The 9,305-nt window shown below is 41.0% G+C and overlaps 1 pseudogene; it reads left to right on the top strand.

The window, feature by feature from the left end:
- The first annotated feature begins 3,836 nt into the window (after positions 1-3,836).
- Positions 3,837-8,945, top strand: LOC130138706 (uncharacterized; annotated as a pseudogene).
- The last annotated feature ends 360 nt before the right edge of the window (positions 8,946-9,305 follow it).

Consider the following 9,305-nt stretch of genomic DNA (forward strand, 5'->3'; position numbering starts at 1 on the left):
ACTCAAAGACATCCACTTTTGTGTTTGGTCGAAATGAATTGACCCCTACAATTGAGGAGTACGATATTGCCATTGGAAGAGTCGGGTTTTTGGTCTAGTTAGTCCTCCGATAGATATAGATCCTATAACTCTTTTGAGCCAATTCTTAGGAGTTAACATTCTCCAAATCAAAGGCCTTCTTAGAGGAAATTCTAATGCACTCCCTTTTACATTCTTAGAGCGACATTTTTCTAGCTTACCAAAAGAAGCGAGTAATCAAATTCCTCGAGTCTTTCTCTTAGCATTCTTTGGTTTTGTGATTTTTCCATTCACCAAAAAAACTATGGATCCTTTGGTAGTTCACATTGTCAATCAAGTGTGTATATTCAAAAGATTCTCCAATATGATCCTAGGTGAGACCTTCGTATCACTCAATAAGTTCAAACAAAATAGAAATGGTATCTTTAGAGCCCCAATAGGTTTACTCCAAATTTGGTTGGTCTCTCACCTCAAAGACTTCGGTTTGAGCTTGAAAATCATAGATGTGTCCAAAGATTGTCATCCTATCTCGCTCTTCCGAGAAAAGGAAGAAATCTTTCCCTATTGGTCATTCTCAACTTGGTTTAATTTTTTCAAGAACCTTGTTCCAAATCAAATCCAACGGCATGTTCGTTGGCTTGGAAATCCCGAGGTACGCCTTAATAACGGATCCGACAACCCAATCCCACTTTTGGGTGTAATGGGGTCTACGTCATATTACCCTTTTAGGGTGATCCGTCAATATCGCGCACTTCAAAAGATTCCGCCATTCCTCAAGCTAGGGTTATATCATTTTGACTATCGCAAAGATGTCATCCAAAAGGACCAAATGGCGGATTTGAAGGAAATGATCAAGTCCATCATTGATACGTGGTACAAATGCCACCCGGAGCCGATTCTCATTACCGACGAGTCAGAATTGGAAGGTGAAATGAGGATACATCATACATTGCCGGAGTACATACACCGTCGTCTCGAGCCCAAGCTTAAAGTGGATCTCCCTAATGTCCCCGAGAAGCCAACTCAACAACAAGCTATAGCCGCAAGAGCTCTTAGGGAAAAGGATGAGGCTTTAGCCAAGGTTGAACGTTTGACCCAAGAAAACAAACGAATGCGCCTCGCACCTAAAGAAGATCCATTAGGATTTTGGCTATATTCCATGAGGAAATCTCCTTTCATGTAATTTTCGTTTTTATAGATTTGATGTATAGGGTTTCCTTTTTACTCATTTTAGTAATGATGTAATAGGATTCTCTTCTTGTTTTTAGATTGATGTATAGGGATTATATTTCACGAATTTTGTTGTTAATAGTGAAATTTCCTTTTGTGTGTACTTTCTTTTTCGAGATTCCAATGGAATATAGATGGGGCATCTTGATCAAACATCACGTGTTACCCCTTTAATTGTATAATTTCTTGTGAAGAAATTGTTATAAGAGATTATTCACATGATATTGGGATCATGAGAATATTTCTTATCTCTATTTCATCCAAAGAAAATATAAAATTGAAGGGTTTTATATTTTCGTCTCAATTCATTTTCCGCATACTAACTTGATTTCTGTTTTTTTTTAAACAAGGTACTAAAATATGGCTGAGACGCGTTCAATTATACGCACCCGTCGCCAAGCAAAGATGGAAAACGAGGACACTCGTACCCGCGTTATTACCATTGAGAATCAGATGGCGCAAATGATGGCGCTCTTAACTGATCTTGCAAATCAAGTAAAGAACTTCACGCCTATGGGTCCTGCTGCTGTAGCTTCTACTCTTAATGCGCCTGCTAACGCACCGGTGATAGATCCTGTCGACAAAGGACCTGCTGAAGAGGTCCCCGTTAATGCTATTCCCGTCGTCATTGATTTGGAAGCTCCACCTAAGGAGTCGCCTGTTGTTCATATGGATGAAGAGAGTACGAGACGTCTCGCAAAATTGGAAGAATGCCTGTGCATGTTGCAAGGTTACCAACTCCAAGGCTTTGATAAGCTGTCGCCTTTTATAAAGGTGAAAGTCCCTGATTTTTACAAGGAGCCCGAATTTTCAAGGAGTTACGATGGAACTGGGTGTCCTAAGACCCATTTGAAATATTATTTGAGTAAGATGGCTCGTTACTCCGATAATACTCCGTTGTTGATCAACAATTTTCAAGATAGCTTGGCTGATTTCGCCTTAACATGGTTCATCGAGTTGGATTTGGAGAAAATTTGCACTTGGGAAGACCTCGCAGATGAATTCCTCCAACAATATAAGTTTAATACTGAAATTGCTCCAACCCGTGAAGAGCTGGTCCTGGTTGATAAAAGGAGAAATGAAACTTTTAGAGCGTATGCCCAAAGGTGGAGAACTACGGCGTCCCAAGTTAAACCTCCGCCGTCCGAGAAAGAAATCATGCAACTGTTTCTTCGAGCTCTACCTCGAGAATATTTCGATAAGATGTTTAATAACACTTGCATCAATTTTCTCGCAATGGTTGAACTGGGAGAACGTATCAAAGGAATCATGCAAGAGGGTCGATTATCCGAGATGACGACTCGCAGATTTACCTCAAAGAAGGATAAGGAGCCAATGGTGGAGGTTGCCTATATTCAAAATCCTAATACTCAAAAGCCATTAAACTCACCAGTTCAAAGGTCCGTTATGGAAGCAGAGGGCTCTTCCCGAAATTTTGATCGAAAAGGGAAAGCTCCACAAAGACAATTCACTCCGTTGCCAAGACCTATGTCTCAGTTGCTGCCGATGTTGATTGAACAAAGACTCGTAGCAAAAGAAATCCCGAGAGACAACCCACCAAAGTTTGCTAGGTTTGATTTAGCAAAATCTTGCGTGTACCACATGGGTGAGAAGGGCCATGATGTGGACAACTGTTATACTCTCAAGGTCAAGATTCAGAACCTGCTAGATAAGAAGATCTTGTCATTTAAAGATGCTACACCAAATGTTCAACAAAATCCACTCCCCAATTACACCGAAGCCGTTAATGTGATATTTGGAGACGAGAATGAGAAACCCTTCTTGTTCGACATGGTGAAGTTGGAAGAGCTATTGACCGTAGCTAGATGTCAACCGAAAGAAGGAAATGTATCCCAAGAGGAGAAAATGTATTGCCTAGCCAAGATGGCTACTTTAGGCATAATCCAGCCATGTCAAGGAAAGAAACCCGAAGGGTCCATCGAGATCGCCGTGATTGATTTGTCGTCCAAAAAATTCTCTTGCAAGTTCGCAGGTGAAGTTTCATGCTCTAAGCCAAAAGATGATGGATACGAGCCAGATGTTGATGAACCATGGAGTGACATATATTCCGATGATGATTTGGAATGCGAGAGCAAGAAAGCCCGTCGAGGTCGTGAATTTATGAAGAAGGCCCACGAGAAAGACACTGTTCTAACGGAATGGAACGATGAAGATAATGGAGAGATTCTTTCCGACGCTGATTCGGAATTTGAGCGCCATACTTCCCACTGGGATCGAGAGTTCGTTAGGAAGGCAATCGAAAAAGGTGAAATTGTTAATACTCTCGGATAGCCGAGTGGTAAATATGACTTCATGGTAAAATACTCTCCTCCTCCAAGCGCTTTTATCGACCCTAAGACTATCGTCCCAAGTGGATGGGGATCCGAATTTGAAGATGATGGCATGGTTGCCGTGATTGATCCTGTTGTGATTGAATTGAATGCTACTTGTGAAATTCAAGCGCATGTTGTGGAACCTGTGGTTATAGATTTAATGGCTAATGGCTTCGAGGATATAAAGATCTCCAATGAGGACTTTGAGCCTGTTGTGATCGAGCTGCCACCGAAGAAAGATGAGAATTTGAAGGCATGAAGGCAAGAGTACCCCCTGTTTATGACTCCAAGGCAGTTCCTTGGAATTATGAGTCTAATGAGATAGACGCTATTACTCGGTCAGGCCGATGTTTTCCATCTCGTGAAGGTATCGAGAAGAAGGCTATAACCGAAGAGGAGGTGGAGCAACTCCTCAAAACTCTCAAAATGAGTGAAGTAGAAGTGATCGAGCTGTTAAGAAAAATGCCAGCTCAGATCTCGTTACTTGAACTATCCAAGTCTTCTGAGAGACATAAGAATGCTCTCTTAAAAATTCTTAATGAAGTACATGTACCCGAGACAATCAGAGAGGTACAGTTGGAAGATTTTGTAGGTGCTATCATTCTTAAGGATCAAATTTCTTTTTCCGAAAAGGACTTGCCGCCGGAAGGGCGAGCGCACTCTAAAGCATTATACATCTCTGTTCAACACTTCGATACAAGGATATCGAGAGTACTCATTGATAACGGTTCAGCTCTCAATATCTGTCCGTTAGCAACCTTGCGCCGTCTAGGTATGGGCATGGATAATGTTCGTCCTTCTAATACTCCAGTCAGAGCCTTTGATGGCATGAAAAAGGAAGCTCTAGGAGAAATTGACTTACAACTGATGATTGGTCCAGTCATGTTCACTCAGAAATTTCAAGTGCTCGACATCCCAAGTAACTTCAGCTTGTTGCTGGGACGACCTTGGATTCATGCTATGGGTGTTATACCCTCAAGTCTACATCAGATGATCTGCTTTGTCGTATGTGGCAAGATTATAACTGTCTATTGCGAAAAGGATACCGAAACCTTCAACAATACTGCAATTCCCTACGTGGAGCCAGAAGTAAAAGGAGAATCAAGCTACCATTCATTCGAGTTAGTGTCAGTAGCTCATGTGCCCACAGGTACCGTCATAAGAAAGCCTCACTATTCAAAGGCGGCCCTTATGTCTAGTAAAGTGTTGATCGAGCATGGATTCACTATTGGCAAAGGATTGGGAAAGCTGTCCCAAGGCATACTCACACCAATTGAGGTGACTAAGAGAAAGAAACGAGAAGGCTTAGGTTACCAAGGCGATCGACAGGATCAAGGTAATCAGAAAAACCCGAACATCAAAGAAAAGAGTTATCGACGTGTGCTCCCTCCTCCGTTGAAAGATTTCTTCCCTAGACTGCCGAAGTTGCTCCAAGATGAAGAAATAGATTCCATGGTATCGTCGACTTATTTGAAGAGAGTTCTGTGGGTGCCATTTCCGAAAGCTTTGAGGATGATCCACCTACTGATCCCGCTGTGTAAGGGATGTTCTCGTGTTCTACTTTGCTTTCAGTTGTAATCCATCTAATTCTCCCCTGCGAAGGACTTCCATTTGTTCATTTCATTTGTTTCGTTCATTTCATATGTTGTAATAATTCGGATCACGAACTTTGGATCCAAAACACTATATGACATTTACTGCATATCGATAAAAGCATTCTCATGTTTTGTTAATAAACGTGTGAAAGTATACCAAACCAGCCCTATGATGATGCTTTGAGGCCTGGGCTTTTGCACGATCTATAGTTTTCAAAATGATTTGTTGGAACGAGGATGTCCAATGATATGAGGACGAGTTCCCCATGAAATTTTCGAAAATCTGGAGTTCGAAAAGTTTTTTCATCACATCTTCATGCATTGCATTTTTTATCTTCATATACTAAACATTTTTTTTTTGCATCTCAGGCATGGCACTTTGCATAATCATGATAGTCATATGCATGGCTTGGATTCATGTCCAAAAAACTCTTACGAACCCGATTATTCTGATCCCGAAAATGAAGAAGATTCCAAGGTTATTAAAAAAGAATGGATCCGACATGAAGAGTCCAAACGTCCCACGAAAGAACAAACTGTCATTATAAATTTGGGTGATTCTGAAAATCCCAAGGAAACAAAAATTGGGGCAGGTCTCTCTCAAATGGATACCGATCGACTAATCAAACTCTTGAAGGAGTACCGGGATGTCTTTGCTTGGTCTTATGCTGATATGCCGGGTCTCGACCCCAACATTGTAGAACACACATTACCGCTCGATCCTGCCATTCCGCCTAAGAAACAGAAGCTTAGGAGGACGAAGCCAGAATTATCTAAGAAGATTGAAGAAGAAGTCATGAAACTGTTAAAAGTTGATTTCATTGAAGTTACTCATTATGCCGACTGGATTGCTAATATTGTCCCAGTCATGAAGAAGGATGGGCGAGTTCGGGTATGTGTTGATTACCGCGATTTGAACAAAGCAAGTCCCAAAGATGATTTTTCATTACCACATATTGACGTCCTGGTCAACAGCACGGCAGGATTCAAATTATTTTCCTTCATGGATGGTTTCTCTGGTTATAACCAAATCCGAATGAAAGAAGAAGATAAGACTAAAACATCTTTCATTACTCCATGGGGAACATTCTGTTACAAGGTTATGCCCTTCGGCTTGAAGAACGCAGGGGCAACTTACCAAAGAGCCATGGTGACACTATTCCATGACATGATGCATAAAGAGATTGAAGTGTACGTCGACGACATGATCGCTAAATCACGACAAGGTGAAGACCACATTGAAGTCTTGAGGAAACTGTTTGATCGACTTAGAAAGTTCAAGTTAAGGCTTAACCCCGCTAAATGCATGTTTGGGCAAAGTCCGGAAAGCTCCTCGGATTTATGGTTAGTAATAAGGGCATCAAGATTGATCCCTCGAAGGTGAAGGCCATTTGCGATTTGAAACCCCCTTCTACTGTTAAGGAGGTCCGAAGCTTGTTTGGAAGACTGAATTATGTTGCAAGATTTATTTCCCAGTTATCTGAAACATCCAAGCCATTCTTCAAGCTATTGAAAAAGAATGCCAAAGTTGAATGGAACGAAGATTGTCAAAAATCCTTTGAACAATTGAAGTAGTATCTTTCGCAACCACCAGTTTTAGTACCGCCTACTTCAGGTATACCTTTGATCTTGTATCTCACCATTCACGATGAGTCTTTGGGAGCTAAGTTAGCGCAGAAGAGATCGGAGGATGGAATGGAACGTGCAATTTACTACCTCAGCAAGAAGTTTACCTCTGGTGAAGCTCGATGCGCTGAAGTTGAGAAAGCATGTGTAGCCTTAATTTGGGTATTACACAGATTACGGCAATACACTCTTCACCATCATATCCTGCTTGTGAATGAAAATGATCCTATCAAGTATCTTTTGGAAAAGCCTGCACTGGTTGGAAGGCTTGCCAAATGGCAAATATTGCTATCTGAATTTGATATCCAGAGCATGTCTCAGAAGTCCATCAAAGGGCGAGCCCTAGCTGACATGTTAGCTGAAAGTCCCTTAAAATCAGACGACTGGGATGAAATTGATGAAAGAATCCATTTGGTGTCACAAGACAAGTGGACCATGTATTTTGATGGAGCTGTTAACCTCTCCGGTTCTGGCACTGGAGCAGTCATGATATCCCCAGCGGGTCAGCATTATCCAGTTGGTATTTCCTTGTACCAATAACATTTCAGAATATGAAGCTTGCATCCTTGGTCTCCAATTAGCCGTCGATATGAAGGTTAAGAGATTACAAGTTTATGGTGATTCCGCACTTATCATTCTCCAAACAGGAGGTGAATGGCAAACTCGTGATTCAAAACTGATTCCTTACCATGAGTATCTTAAGGATTTGGTGGAAGAATTCGAGGAGATCTCATTTGATTATTTGCCAAGATCTCATAATCAATTTGCTGATGCCTTGGCAACATTATCCTCAATGTTACAAGTCACCAATGGTTTGAATATTGATCATTTGCAAATCGATGTTTTAAAAGAGCCTGCGTATTGCATGGTTATAGAAGAAGAACTCGATGGTCAACCATGGTACTATGACATTATGAATTACCTTCGAGAAGGAAAATTTCCCCAAGGAAGTCGAGCTACTGATCGGAAATATTTGACTAAATTAGCTTCCAAATTCTTTCTTAGCGGAGGTGCTTTGTACAAGAGATCTTTTGATTCGGTCCTGTTGAAGTGCGTAGACACCAAAGAGGCCAATTTATTAATGAAAGAGATACATGAAGGAGAATGTGGTCCTCATATGAGCGGCCATTTTCTAGCAAGGAAGATCATGAGGCTAGGTTATTACTGGTTAACCATGGAAGCCGATTGTATTCAACATGTTAGATGTTGCCATCAATGTCAAGTTTATGGAGACAAAATCCATGCTCCTCCAAATGAATTACATCAAATGTCCGAGCCATGGCCTTTTTCAATGTGGGGCATTGACATTATCGGACCAATTAATCCTAAGGCATCAAATGGACACCGTTTCATTCTAGTGGCTATCGATTACTTCACCAAATGGATCGAAGCCAATTCTTATGCCCACGTCACTGCGAAAAGTGTGGTAAAATTCATTCGTTGAGACATTATCGCTCGATATGGGGTTCCAGAAGCAATTATCACTGATAATGGGTCAAACCTGAATAATAAAGTAGTGGATGAGCTACTCAATAAGTTTCACATCCGCCACTTCAATTCTTCTCCTTACCGCCCACAAATGAATGGAGTTGTGGAGGCGGCAAATAAGAACATAAAGAAGATTCTGTCCAAAACGGCAGAGAATTACTGAGATTGGCATGATCGGTTGCCGTACGCGTTAATGGCTTACCGAACCTCTATTCGCACTTCGACTGGGGCAACACCATTCTCATTAGTGTATGGAATGGAAGCAGTTTTACCTGTAGAAATGGAAATTCCTTCATTAAGGGTACTTTCGCAAGTAAAGCTTACTGAAGCAGAATGGATTCAACAAAGATTTGAACAGCTTAACATGATTGATGAAAAAAGGGTAAAAGCCCTATGCCATGGACAAAGCTACCAAAAACGAGTGGCTAAGTCATTCAACCGTAAGGTTCGACCCAGGCATTTTGGGGTCAATGACCTGGTTTTGAGGAAAGTCCTACCCATCATTCCAGATCATGGGAAGTTCACCCCAAATTATGAAGGACCGTATGTCATCAAAAAGGTGTTACCTGGCGGAGCATTGATTCTTGTAGAAATGGATGGCCGAGAGTTGCCAAAACCTATAAATTCTAATGCTGTCAAGAAATATTTTCCATGAATAAAAAAACCTTTGAGCTGCTTTTGGATTGAATCCAAGTCACTTTAGGACATTTGCATCATGCATCTCATGCATACATGGCATTTTTGCATATTTGTTCATTTTGCAGGTACTCAGCTATTCCCCAAGGAGGCTATTCCAAACCCCAAGGAATCAACCTCAAGAGAGCAGCTACCAAAAAACAATCTTCTCCCTAGAGCTTAGGAAGTAGATCCTATTTGTGAGGACCTTTTCTGTCTAAAAGGATTTTCAAGTTTGAAATTTTGTAAAAAAAAAAAAATCCCCAGAGGAGTCAACAAATCATTAAAAAAACAATTTCAAATGTTTTGATTTATCAAAATTCCCCACAGACAAGAGATT

The sequence above is a fragment of the Syzygium oleosum genome, unplaced genomic scaffold, assembly GCF_021117445.2.
Source record: "Syzygium oleosum isolate NSW1041296 unplaced genomic scaffold, Sole_v2.1 Sole_v2.08, whole genome shotgun sequence".
Taxonomy (NCBI): Eukaryota; Viridiplantae; Streptophyta; class Magnoliopsida; order Myrtales; family Myrtaceae; genus Syzygium; species Syzygium oleosum.